The 12,436-nt window shown below is 37.9% G+C and overlaps 1 protein-coding gene across 1 annotated transcript in view; it reads right to left on the reverse strand.

Annotated features, from left to right (window-relative positions):
• TAF3 (TATA-box binding protein associated factor 3) overlaps nucleotides 1–12,436 on the reverse strand; it is a 152,912-nt gene that overhangs the window by 103,990 nt on the left and 36,486 nt on the right. The gene's annotated exons all lie outside the window — the stretch shown is intronic.

Raw genomic sequence — 12,436 nt, forward strand, 5'->3', positions numbered from 1 at the left:
AAATTTATTTCTCGTACTTATTTATTTTAACCAGCTAGTATTTCTTAAACTAGTAAGTGCTTCTGTAAGAATACCCTTGGTTTCAGCAACAATTAACAATCTATGCTTACTTTTAGCATATGGATCTCAATAACAAAACAACCATCGTTACTATTATAGTTCAATTTGAAGTAAAAAACTTGACCACACATGAAATCTGATTTACAAGAAATCAGAGTACGAGACTTAAAGTTACATGTACTTTAAAATCTCTGAATCTTACATTGTAAGATAGAAAACTTTAAAAAAATAGAGTTTAAGAACAAGTACATCAACTGACCTCAATGTATTACGATTTTTAATCTAGCAAAAATAATCTATTCCTTACATCTAGAGCTGAAGAAACTCTCCTGTTGTTTTTCCTTATAAACAGTTTATTTCTATCACAGATACATACAATCTAAGTTATGGAAACTGAAATTTAAAAAGCAGTACAAGATAACTGTGTAGGAAACCAATTTGTTTTATATAACATAAAACTCAAGAAAGGTGATGCCCAGAATACAGTCTTTCAGCAACTTAAATCCAGGTGGGAGGGAGAACGGGGTAGAGGAAGGGATAGAGAACAAGGAAGCCACAAGCAGGAAACTGTCAGGCAAGAGGGTAAAGTCTGTGGTGGGGGCAGGGGGAGGGCTGTTGAGAGGTCCAAGGAACAGACTTTGAGAAAAAGAGGAAGAGGCAGAAATGTCTCCAGTTGTGCTGCTGGGCAAGGGCTAAAACTTTCAAGTGAGAAGAGTTCAGCTGATGGTTTAACAAGTTACCACTGGACTCTTTTTCAACAAAAGACCCCCATTTCTCAGTAGCAGTTAATTTTCAATTTTATAATGGATGTCAACAGAAAAATACAATTTATATTATGAACACTGCTTTTATAGGGAACCACCAGAAAATATCTTCAATTAGGAAAGAAACTGTATTCAAACTGACCACTGGAAGAGAAGAAACATAAATAATTATGTAAGCAGCAGAGAATTACATTAGACGTGAAAATGGAGTGAGTATATCCTGATGGATCTGAGGATTTTTTTCTGAAAGGGTCAGAACTGGTATGTACTTTAAAGCACAACAGTACAACGATGACTGTGAAGATCTTCAAAATTAGAGAAGGAATTATGGATTACAAAAAGGAAAGGATCCAATCGATCATTCTTGGGATCAGAGTTTTTAAAGTTCCTACTCATAAGAATGAGTTCAAAGTTATGTCTCTGTTTAACATGTAGGAGGGAAGAAGACAAATCCTTAGAGCAAGTTGTTTGGCCTTTTCTGATACCTATATTACTATACACCATCTGTCATTTCTCCTCATGATCTTTAAAAAAATAAAAAGGATGTGCACCTGAAATCCCTAAATTTAACTTTGTAAAGTGAAATCAAATATAGTCCACCCAAGAATTTAAACTCCTGAAAATTGTTTCTTTGGACCAATCAAAACTCAGAAGTCAGGCATGATAAAATGGGCAAAGGACAAAAAGAGGCTATTTACAATGAAAAGAAATTAATAGTTCATAAACACACCTACTGGTAATCAAAGGCATAAGATATAGCCCTTTTTCACCAGGCTGGCGAAGATCAAAAATAACCCCCAGGATAGAGGTGAGTGTCAGGGAAGAGGTAGTCTCATGCTATCACAGGAGGGCACACTGGCGTGACCTTTCTGGAGGGCAATTTGGAACATGTATCCTTAAAAATGTGGCAACCCAGGCTTTCCTGGTGGTGCAGCGGTTGGGAGTCCGCCTGCCAATGCAGGGAGCCCTGGTCTGGGAAGATCCTAACATGCCGTGGAGCAAATAAGCCCGTGTGCCACGACTGCTGAGCCTCTGCTCTGGAGCCCACACGCCAAAACTACTGAAGCCCGCGCACCTAGAGCCTGTGGTCCGCAGCAAGAGAAGCCACGGCAATGTGAAGCCCGCGTACCACAACGAAGACCCAACACAGCCAAAAATAAATAAATAAATTTATTTTTTAAAAATGTGGCAACCCTTTAATCAATCCAGCCATGGTATTACTAGAAATTTCTCTTAAGGAAATTATTAGAAAGTGCAAATAGATATGTGGCCAAAGGTGTTCATGAAAGCATTGTTAAGATGGTGAAAAACTCTAAACAACCTAAAGATTACAACAAGGGTTAGGTAAACGGATTCCCGCACACCTATATAATGCAACAATGTAACAATGTAAGCTGCCACTAGGATAAGGTTACAGACATGGAAAGAAATTTATAATAAAATAAGAGAGTGGGAAGGAAACCAAATCAGAACATAGTATGCATGGTGTATTCTTATTTTGGCAAAAAAGAACCAATAAGAACTATACCTACATACACACACCCAGGGGAGAAATCAGGATGGATCCCATTATGCAGTGTGATTGTAAGTGATGTCTTCCTTTTCTTATATGCGTTAAAAATTTTTTTTTTTACTTAATATCTTTCTTATATAATAAAGCTTTTATTTTTAACATAGAAGTAGGATATAAGAATATAGTATGAAATCTTCAGATTAACAGACAAGATGGGGGAATCATTCTATGATGTATTGGTTTAAACTCTCAACTCTGAATCCAACGATCTGAATTCTAATCTTAAAAGGATCTTTTTAGAAGATGACATGCAGTTATGATTAAAAGCATGAATTCTGGGCTTCCCTGATGGCACAGTGGTTGAGAGTCCGCCTGCCGATGCAGGGGACACAAGTTCGTGCCCCGGTCCAGGAAGATCCCACATGCCGTGGAGCGGCTAGGCCCATGAGCCATGGCCGCTGAGCCTGCGCGTCCGGAGCCTGTGTTCCCGCAACGGGAGAGGCCACAACAGTGAGAGGCCCGTGTACCGCAAAACAAAACAGAACAAAACAAAAACAGCATGAATTCTGAAGTCAGATCTTCTTAAGTTTAAATCCTACCTCTGCATTTCCTAGGTGTGTGACCTTAGGAAAATTTCTTAAGTTCTCGAAGTGGGCTTTTCATCAGAAAAATAAGGGTATTAATACTTTCCTTATGGGTTATGAGTAAACAGATAACAAAATTAGAGTGATTATTAATTATACTATTGTTGATTACTCAGCACTTTCTAGGGGCCCGAAGACAGGGTGCTAAGATCTTTACCCAGACTACCATTTCATCTTCTCTATTACCCCATGAGGTAGGGTATGTATATTTGTGATGTATATTTCACAACTGAGGAAATGAGACTTGGAATGTTTAAGCATCTCATCCAATAAAACAGCTACAAAGAGCTACTCCAGAATTTGAACCCAAGACTTGTGTGCCTACAAGGCTTAGGGTTTAACCACGGTGTTACTGCCTCCGTCCCTCAGTGGTCACTCTAGCTGTGCTACTGTTGTTCTTCCTACTACTACTGGACCATGATTTTCTATTATTTTATTTTAGAATATTTCACTTGTCAAACAATATAATAAAAATCTAACTCTTCATTTTGACTAACAAATGCACCAATCTTCCTTCCTATTCAGAGCAGTGCAAGACTATAGCCCTTCCCTTTAAATTTCTAGTAGCCGCCCTATCTCCTCCATGTGGAATGAGCGTGTACCTTCTTCAGAATCTCTCTATATTCTTGTACACTGTGGTTCTAGTAACAGTAAAACACAAATTTCCTGGCTAATTCGGAGCCAGAGCTATTTTTTTTCTTTTAATGAGTCGGGAAATATTTGTTTTTGAGCTCCAATTTAAACACTGCCTTTCACCCTCAGTATCAGCATAATAATTCTCAAAGAAGTAACTAAGTACTAGTTCCCTACTCTAAAATATAAAATAGCTTTTAAATATATACTTGAAATCACATCTTTAAAAACAGCATTCTTCACTTTGGAATTTAAACTGTATATTGATCTAAAATTGAATTTATCTCTTAGATCTGGAGTTACCATTTTGGGTAGATTACATTTTAGAGCGCACCAGAAAAACAATGAATAAACTCTTTGCAGCCCTCCACCTCGGCATCCGCCTGATGCCTTGAGCACCGCAGGGTTTTCTTCAAAGTTGCTTCCAACTGGGCTTTCCAGGTTCTCCTCTGACTCATCTGTCAACTGCAGCCTTTTCTATAGCTCTGTTTCCTTTCTTAAAACTCCTCAAGGGTTTCCCGTTGCACTTAAAATAAAATCCCGCTTCTTCTCCCTGAGTACCAGGTCAGGACTGACCCCTGCTGCATCTTCTACCCCTCTACCTCTCAGAGGCACTGGCCTCGTTTCTGGGTCTGGAAAACAATCCCAATCTTACTTCCGCGCTCTGGCACCGGCTTGCTCTTGCCTCGTAACCTCTTCTTCCCCGATTACAACCTCCTTGTGGTCACCGAGACATCAGCCTAAATGCTCCCCTCTTGAAGGAGGCCTTCCCTGACATCCCAGGGCAGGTCACAGTCATACCCCTTCTTTTAAATCTCTACACACATAACACGTGCCATCATTTCCTCTTTTCTTCTTTGGTGACTATTAGGCCACACGAGATAGAACCCAAGCGCCAGGAAGCAGGACCCTCTGCCTATTCTATTTGCTGCCACATCCTCAGTGCTCAGAAAGGTGATGGCACGAAGGAGACATCTGTTGACAGAGCTAAATTTAGTTTTCCAAGTTTACTAATCATAAAGGTGACATATGCACATTGAAGGAATTTAGAAAATACAAAAAAAATTTTTTTAATTATTTTACATTCCAAACAAAATTGCTATTAATATTTTGGCATATCCATCACGAAGATGACTCAAGAGTTCTTAACTACCAATCGGGAAAGAGCAAGAGGCTATACTGTTAAGCAAAGCGCAAAGCAGGGCGCAGGACAGTGTACCCTGAATGCAGCACTTTGTGTAGAAAATGATGGGGGGAGGATAAAACAAGAGTCACGGTTGCTTTTATCTGCATAAATAAACACTGCAAAGAGAAACATAAAAGTGCTCTACAGGGAACAGAAGGGAATGAAATGGAGAGGGAAAGCCAGGGGAGAAACCTTCTCAGTGTGTACTTTCTTCTGTTGTTTTGATTTTCGAGCTAAGTGAAAGTATCACCTATTCAAGACAAATACCTTTACTAACATTTCTATTTCTCTTTCACTCTTGCCTGTGAAAACCCCTCAGTCTAGATGAGTCCAGTTGCCACTTTCCATGGGCCCGCAACCAAACTGCTAGACAGCAAAAGTGAAACAACAGAGGCAGGCCTGTTACTCTTGCCAGCCTCAAAGCAGGCCCTAAACCCAGCTCAACAATCGCACTGCACCCTTCTGGTCGGCCTGCTTTCCTTCTTTCTGAACCACTGTTCCTACCGTCTCCACTCTCCCCAACCTTCAGACACTCACTCCTGACTCACCACTCTCCGCTCATCACCCTGAATCACACTTCACTCAGAAGTCAACAACTGGGAACTCCCTCCCAGCCCTTCACCAAATCTAGGAATCTCTCTGCATTTCTACAGGATTCTCCCATAATAGTGGAGAAATGTCTTACCAAAGACCATCTCTCCACACACATATGGTCAACTGATTTTCAACAAAGGACTGGAGGCAATTCAATAAAGAATGGGTTACTTTTCAACAAATGGTGCAGGAACAACAGAACACCCACATGCACACACACACAAAAAACAACCCCACAAAGAAACTAAACAAAAAAAATCAAAAACACCTCAAACTATTCTCACTCTATACACAAAAATTAGCTCAAAATGGATCATAAATCTAAAACCTAAAACTATAAAACTTCTAGAAGAAAACATATGAGAAAATCTTTGCGATCTTGGGATAGGCAAGGATTTCACAAGATACAAAAAGTATTAAAAAAAAAAAAGATAAAATGGACTTCATCAAAATTTTAAATGTCTGCTCCTTGACATTGTTAATAAAATGAAAAGACAAAACAAAGGCTGAGAGAAAATATTTCCCCAAAAAATGTGCATATATGATAAAGGACTGGTAATCAGAAAATATAAAGAACTCAATAATAAAAAGACAAATAAGCCATGTGACCCTGACATTCTACTCCTAGACACTTACTCAGGAGAGATGAACACACATGCCTACACAAAAACCTACACGTTAATGTATGCAACAGCTCTATTCGTAATTGCCGAAAACTTTTTTTAAAGGGTCCATCAATTGGTGATGGATAAAAAACTTGTGGCATATTCATAATACAGACTACAACTCAGCAATAAAAAGTAATGACTACTGGTACATATATAATGAGTGAATCTCAACAGCATTATGCTAAGTAACAGAAGACTCAAAAAGTTACATAGTGGACTATTCCATATATGATGTTCTAGAAAAGGAAAAATCACAGGGATAGAAAACAGAGCAGCGATTGTGGGGGAGGGGTGCAAAGGCAGGGTGTGGAGGGAAGGGAAGAAATTGATTACAAAGGGGCACAAGAAACTTACTGCGATGATTTACATTTTAAAAAAATTATCTTGAAAATACCGGGAAAATGGTGGTAAGCAGTAGCAGCATAATTTTTGGATCTCTCTGAATCTCCATATGATAAAAGCAGGACAATGAGATACAAAATCAAAAACCCATGGATAATATTTACAACAAAACTAAGGGATAAGGTATCCCCAACAAGTCTAATATACAAGCAGTTGTGGACCAAAAAAACAAGAGACACATGACCTGTCTATCATCAGGATATTATGAAAAAAGTAGAAGAAAGCAACAGAGCCGGGGACTTAACCTGAGAAGGGAAGAACCTTAATAATAACCAACAGACATTCATGGGAAAGTGAAGGGGCCACTTTGAGAACAGTGGCTAAAACTGCAGAGGTACTGGCCGCTCCAAACCACATGAGTCTCTGGGTGAACTCTGAAAGGGGCTGGTGAAGGCCAGGGCACCCTCCCACAATAGGGCTCCATAAGCAGGAGAAACCCCTGGGACGGGTACCAGAACTGGCACAGAACAGGGACAAAAGCGATGAAAGAAGGATGAAGTCATACAAAGTGGACAAGGAGAAGCAGCCAGATGACCTCAGAAATCAATTTGTAGTATATTTTAACACTACATGCAGAGGCCAAAAGAGGGAGCTCTGGGAAGACAGAAAAGCTATCTGAACCAAGTCCTCTCCTAAAAGTTCAAGAAAACTAACCTCAACAAAAATGAGCATCAGAAAAGCAGTTCTAACAGGGAAGTTTATAGCAATACAATCCTACCTCAGGAAACAAGAAACGTCGCAAATAAACAACCTAACCTTACACCTAAAGCAATTAGAGAAAGAAGAACAAAAAAACCCCAAAGTCAGCAGAAGGAAAGATATCATAAATATCAGATCAGAAATAAATGAAAAAGAAATGAAGGAAATGATAGCAGAGATCAATAAAACTAAAAGCTGGTTCTTTGAGAAGATAAGCAAAACTGATAAACCATTAGCCAGACTCATCAAGAAAAACAGGGAGAGGACTCAAATCAACAGAATTAGAAATGAAAAAGGAGAAGTAACAATTGACACGGCAGAAATACAAAGGATCATGAGAGATTACAACAAGCAACTCTATGCCAATAAAATGGACAACCTGGAAGAAATGAACAAATTCTTAGAAAAGCACAACGTTCCAAGACCAAAGCAGGAAGAAACAGAAAATATAAACAGACCAATCACAAGCACTGAAATTGAAAATGTGATTAAAAACCTTCCAACAAACAAAAGCCCAGGACCACACGGCTTCACAGGCAAATTCTATCAAACATTTAGAGAAGAGCTAACACCTATCCTTCTCAAACTCTTCCAAAATATAGCAGAGGGAGAAACACTCCCAAACTCATTCTATGAGGCCACCATCACCCTGATACCAAAACCAGACAAAGACATCGCAAAAAAGGAACACTACAGGCCAATATCACTGATGAACATAGATGCAAATATCCTCAACAAAATACTAGCAAACAGAATCCAAGAACACATTTAAAGGATCATACACCATGATCAAGTGGGGTTTATCCCAGGAATGCAAGGATTCTTCAATATACGCAAATGAATCAATGTGATACACCATATTAACAAACTGAAGGAGAAAAACCATATGATCATCTCAATAGATGCAGAAAAAGCTTTTGACAAAATTCAACACCCATTTATGATAAAAACTCTCCAGAAAGTAGGCATAGAGGGAACTTACCTCAGCATAATAAAGGCCATATATGACAAACCCATAGCCAACATCATTCTCAATGGTGAAAAACTGAAACCATTTCCACTAAGATCAGGAGCAAGACAAGGTTGCCCACTCTCACCACTATTATTCAACATAGTTTTGGAAGTTTTAGCCACAGGAATCAGAGAAGAAAAAGAAATAAAAGGAATCCAAATTGGAAAAGAAGAAGTAAAACTGTCACTGTTTGCAGAACACATGATAGTATACATAGAGAATCCTAAAGATGCTACTAGAAAACTACTAGAGCTAATCAATGAATTTGGTAAAGTAGCAGGATATACAATTAATGCACAGAAATATCTTGCATTCCTATACACTAATGACGAAAAATCGGAAAGTGAAATTAAGGAAACACTCCCATTTACCAGTGGAACAAAAAGAATAAAATACCTAGGAATAAACCTACCTAAGGAGACAAAAGATCTGTATGCAGAAAACTATAAGACACTGATGAAAGAGATTAAAGATGATACAAACAGATGGAGAGATATACCATGTTCTTGGATTGGAAGAATCAACATTGTGAAAATGACTATACTACCCAAAACAATCTACAGATGCAATGCAATCCCTATAAAACTACCAATGGCATTTTTCACAGAACTAGAACAAAAAATTTCACAATTTGTATGGAAACACAAAAGACCCCGAATAGCCAAAGCAATCTTGAGAAAGAAAAACAGAGCTGGAGGAATCAGGCTCCCTGACTTCAGGCTATACTACAAAGCTACAGTAATCAAGCCAGTATGGTACTGGCACAGAAACAGAAATATAGATCAATGGAACAGGATAGAAAACCCAGAGATAAACCCATGCACGTATGGTCACCTTATCTTTGATAAAGGAGGCAAGAATATACAATAGAGAAAAGGCAGCCTCTTCAATAAGTGGTGCTGGGAAAACTGGACAGCTACATGTAAAAGAATGAAATTAGAACACTCCCTAACACCATACACAAAAATAAACTCAGAATGGATTAAAGACCTAAATGTAAGGCCAGACATTATAAAACTCTTAGAGGAAAACACAGGCAGAACACTCTATGACATACATGACAGCAAGATCCTTTTTGACCCACCTCCTAGAGAAATGGAAATAAAAATAAACAAATGGGACCTAATGAAACTTAAAAGCTTTTGAACAGCAAAGGAAACCATAAACAAGACGAAAAGACAACCCTCAGAATGGGAGAAAATATTTGCAAATGAAGCAACTGACAAAGGATTAATCTTCAAAATTTATAAGCAGCTCATGCAGCTCAATATTAAAAAAACAAATAACCCAATCCAAAAATGGGCAGAAGATCTAAATAGGCATTTCTCCAAAGAAGACATACGGATTACCAACAAACACATGAAAGGATGCTCAACATCATTAATCATTAGAGAAATGTAAATCAAAACTACAATGAGGGATCACCTCACACCGGTCAGAATGGCCATCATCAAAAAATCTACAAACAATAAATGCTGGAGAGGGTGTGGAGAAAAGGGAACCCTCTTGCACTGTTGGTGGGAATGTAAATTGATACAGCCACTATGGAGAACAGTATGGAGGTTCCTTAAAAAACTAAAAGTAGAACTACTATATGACCCAGCAATCTCACTACTGGGCATATACCCTGAGAAAACTGTAATTCAAAAAGGGTCATGTACCACAGTGTTCACTGCAGCACTATTTACAATAGCCAGGATATGGAAGCAACCTAAGTGTCCATCGACAGATGAATGGATAAAGAAGATGTGGCACATATACACAATGGAATATTACTCAGCCATAAAAAGAAATGAAACTGACTTACCTGTAGTGAGCAAGATGGACCCAGAGTCTGTTATACAGAGTGAAGTAAGTCAGAAAGAGAAAAACAAATACCGTATGCTAACACATATATATGGAATTAAAAAAATAAAAAAGGTTCTGAAAAACCTAGGGACAGGACAGGAATAAAGATGCAGATGTAGAGAATGGACTTGGGGACACAGGGAGTGGGAAGGGTAAGCTGGGATGAAGTGAGAGAGTGGCATGGACATATATACACTACCAAACGTAAAATAGATAGCTAGTGGGAAGCAGCCGCATAGCACAGGGAGATCAGCTCGGTGCTTTGTGACCACCTAGAGGAGTGGAATAGGGATGGTGGGAGGGAGACACAAGAGGGCGGAGAAATGGGTATATACGTATATGTATAGCTGATTCACTTTGTTATACAGCAGAAACTAACACACTATTGTAAAGCAATTATACTCCAATGAAGATGTTAAGAAAAAAAAAAGGTCATCAGAGAACTATCAAGGTCAAAACCCAAACTAAGTTACTATGTGAAAAAAGGAGAAACAGATTAACACTCCATCAAAAATGAAAGCAAAACTGAAAAACACATGGCAAAAACAGAAATTGTTCAGCACTGAAACACACTATTTAAAAACAAGCTAAAGAACATTTGGAAAATTATATAAGCTATGAAAAATGCATAAATGAGAATTAGAAAAATTCAGAAATGAGGTAACAGAAAAACATTTTAGAAACAAAGACCAAACTAGAAAAAGCAAAAGAGCAAATAAACCCAGTAATGCCTGAAGAGAAATAAAAGTGAAAAGGAAAATTCTATAAATCAAAATTAAAAGATTAGAAAGAATTAAAAAGAAAAGACAAATATTGGTGAAAGGCAAAAAAGCCCCAACGTATAGCTAACGGTTAAGTCCTGAAAAAGAAAACCAAACTAAAGGAACAGAACAAACACAAAGGCAATACTTCAAGAAAATTTTCCTGAAGATTTTAACTACATATTGAAAGAGGACACAATGTACCTGAGAACATCAACCAGAACAACCAATGCCAAGATATTCTGATAAAATATGTAGACTTTTTGGGAAAAAGAAAAAAATCCTTTGAGTGTATAAGTAAAAAGAACAAATGATTTTACAAAGGTAAAGACCATTAGTGACAGGCTAACCCAATAGCAAGGAACATTCCAGAGCTTAGACTGTGGTTCTGAAATACCATTTCCCTAGAGAAAAATTGGTGATTGGAGTTCAACTTCCAGTAATGGCAGAACAGCACATGTCAGACAAGCCTTCCCCAGATGACAACTGGCAACTCTGTATTTTCCACTCAATTTTGCTGTGAACCTAAAACTATTTTAAAAAATAAAGTCTTTTTTTTAATCCCATGTATTGTAAAACAGCATCAAATATGTGAAATACTCATTTATTTCTGTAAATACAAGTTTACAAAATATGTATAAGAGCTGTACACCAAAAACTATAAAACACTCCTGAGAAAAATTATAGAAGGTCTAAATAAGTGGAGAGTTATCCCATGTCCATTGATCAGAAGACTCAATAGTGTTAAGATTTCAGTTCTCTCCAAATTGGTCTGTAGATGGGATGCAGTCCCAATATAAATTCCAAGAGTCATTCATGTAGAAATTTATAGGCTTGTCCTAACTTTTATATGGAATTGTAAAGAATCTAGTGTCAAGTACTATAAAGCATCTGAAATGCTACTCTACTTTCAGCCTAAAAAGTTAGTCTGCCACAGTTTCATGGATTTTGGTAGATGACACCAGACTCCCGGCTCAGAGATGAAGAACAGTTTATTACTCACAGACATTCGACTCCTGGGTATTTAACCAAGAAAAATGAAAGCATAAATGCTCCTGGCGACTTTATTTAAAATAGCCCAAAACAGGAAACAACCCAAATGTCTATGAATAGGTGAATGGGTAAACAAACTGTGATATGTCCACATAATAGAATACTACTACTCAGCAATAAGAAGGAGTAAATTATGAATATTTGCCCAAAAATAGGTGAATCTCAAAATAATTATGCTGAGTGAAAAAAGTCAGAAAAATAGTATATACTATGATTTTACTTATATAAAATTCTTGAAAACGCAAAGTTACCCTACAGTGACAGAAAGCAGATCACTGGCTGCCTGGGGAGGGAGTTAGGGAGGACAGAAGAGAGATGGTTTCCAAAGCGCTTAAGGCAGCTTTTGGAGGAGATGGGCATCTTCATTATTTTGACTGTGACAGTGATTTCACAAGTATACACATAGGTCAAAACATCAAAATGTATATTTTAAACTTGTGAAGCTTAGTGCACATCAATTATACCTCAATTAAGCTGGAAGAAAAGTTAAGACAATAATCCAGGGGAAAAAAAAAATCAAACACTAAACAGATTTCAGCTGTTGCCCAACATATGAGAGACACAGTTCGGAGTTTGAGTTGAACCAAGTTAACTTCCTG

The sequence above is a fragment of the Lipotes vexillifer genome, unplaced genomic scaffold (assembly GCF_000442215.2).
Source record: "Lipotes vexillifer unplaced genomic scaffold, Lipotes_vexillifer_v1.1 scaffold7, whole genome shotgun sequence".
Classification (NCBI taxonomy): Eukaryota; Metazoa; Chordata; class Mammalia; order Artiodactyla; family Lipotidae; genus Lipotes; species Lipotes vexillifer.